The 2,001-nt window shown below is 34.6% G+C and overlaps 1 protein-coding gene and 1 long non-coding RNA gene across 4 annotated transcripts in view; both read right to left on the bottom strand.

The window, feature by feature from the left end:
• Positions 1-2,001, bottom strand: part of LOC103145999 (sialoadhesin-like) — a 39,397-nt gene that overhangs the window by 12,931 nt on the left and 24,465 nt on the right. The window lies entirely within an intron of this gene.
• On the bottom strand, positions 1,021-1,958 carry LOC103145913 (uncharacterized). 2 transcript variants are annotated; one of them, XR_477074.2, is made up of 4 exons: positions 1,906-1,958; positions 1,771-1,830; positions 1,643-1,693; positions 1,021-1,280 (listed from the first exon to the last, which is right to left on the bottom strand). It is a non-coding gene; the product is annotated as an uncharacterized LOC103145913 (long non-coding RNA). The 2 variants fall into 2 exon arrangements; XR_001663546.1 differs by having other exon boundaries at positions 1,771-1,827; positions 1,906-1,957.

Genomic DNA, 2,001 nt, shown 5'->3' on the forward strand with positions numbered 1-2,001 from the left:
ATTTCTGAAATAATTTAATACAACAATATAGCTGATACTTGAATTATCTCTTTATTTAGACACAGGAAGCCATTTTAGTTTAACTAATCATCTATTTTTTAAGTTAATATATTTACTTACAGAACAGCACGTAAAGCCAAGCGTGTCCCATCCTCACATCTCGTCCTGCTCAACAACTATAACCAGGAAATCTTCTTACTTGAGGAAAAAAAGAGAAGTTCCCAGAATACTTCCTCTTTATAGCTGCTTACGTGTTTCCTTCCCATTACTCAGAGTTTTAAAAACTGCAGCAGCTCAGACCGCAGCGTTACTCAATATATTTATACTTCCCATCGACTGCAGAGGAGTTTTTTACTACGACAGCTTTCAGGAAACTGTGGTCTGTGTGCAGAATCATGGTGACAACTTACTGAGAACAGGAAAGGTCAAACTGCTCTCAATTTGATGGGTTTATTGAATGAATTTAGGGATTTTAAAGCTGTGACTGCTCAATCACACACTTTGAATTTTAACTAAACTTGTTTTTCAGCTGCAAAAAGATAAAGTTGCCCAAATACCTTTGCAAACTACTTCCTTTGTCACCTTCCTAAAAAAAAAAAGGGCCTTAGTTGTTTTTTTGTTTGTTTTTTACCAAAAGTGAAAAATCTCTTCTGGCAAGAAAAACGACATGGGCCATGACTTTAGGAAGGTGATGATATATAAATGCAACTCAAAAAATTTAAATGTCATGGAAAACTTACTTCAGGAAGTAAAAATCATATATTACACAGTTTCATTACACAGAGTGAGATATTTCATGTTTTTATTTGCTTGTAATTCTGGGAATTATGGTTCACATTTAATGACAAAAAAGAGATTTATCCATGCTATGTGTGAAAGGAACATCGCTTTAAATTTAATCCCGCAAAAAATCTCCGGAGTTTCACACAAAAGCTCACATCTCACTTTTCTCTTTCAAAAAAGCCTAAATGCAAATGTTGCAGATTCTCAAACATGAATCAAATTAATGAAAAACTCATAGATCAGGCTGAAAAACAATATTGATCCTTCATTAGCAATTATATCATCAAAATTACAAAACTTCTGACTATATTTAGTAACTAATTAACTTAGATTTTATGTTTTATTGTTGACATGTTTTGTGTTCATGAATGCAGCTTTCTTTACATTCTTATTGTAAAGTTTATCTCATATTTAGCAGCTTAAACCAGCTTAGCTTGCGGTTTCCATGGCGATTTCTGAATAAACGGCCTCATCTGTTGCTGCAGGACTGCATGCTCCTGTAAACGAAGAGACGGTTTGTTGAAAATATTTGTCAAACTAATCATTAATAACGAAGCCGGCATAAGTTAAACGTAAAATTTAAAACGGATGAAAGACAAATGTCACTCTGCAGTTCCTCATTATCTGCAGCTGGGCAATTTAGGACTATAAGTACAAATATGGATGTTAAAATAAACAGTTTATCGGAAAATTTCCTATGAAGAAATATAACAAACAGACAAACTGTCACGATTCTCCACCGTGTGTTTGATGTGAAGTTTAGAGGCCAACTGATGCAGATTATGATCATATTAAGTTTCACTGTGATGTCATGAAGATGTGTTTCAGTAAAAAGATGGACTGTCGTTGCTGAATGTACCTGAATCTCCTGTTCTCAGTACAGAGTAAGGCGTGCGCTCATGAGGCCTCCCTAAAAAAACAAGACAGGGTCAGAAGGTTTGAGTGTTATCGTCTCATGCTGTGTGTTTTGTGTCGTTTTGAACTCACTCTCTTGTCCGACGTTCATCACTTCAATGAGAGAATATGCAGCATCTCCAGATTCTTCTTCTATAAAATACAGGACGATATGTCAATTACTGATGATCAGGCTCATTACATCATCAATTCGTTGAAAATTAATACCTTCTCCTGCAGTTTCAGGGTTTTTAACCAACTCATAGACATGAACATCACCTAAAAAAATATATATATATAAAAATATTTTGAAAGCTCGTGGAA

Source organism: Poecilia formosa, unplaced genomic scaffold (assembly GCF_000485575.1).
Source record: "Poecilia formosa unplaced genomic scaffold, Poecilia_formosa-5.1.2 Scaffold149, whole genome shotgun sequence".
NCBI lineage: Eukaryota > Metazoa > Chordata > Actinopteri > Cyprinodontiformes > Poeciliidae > Poecilia > Poecilia formosa.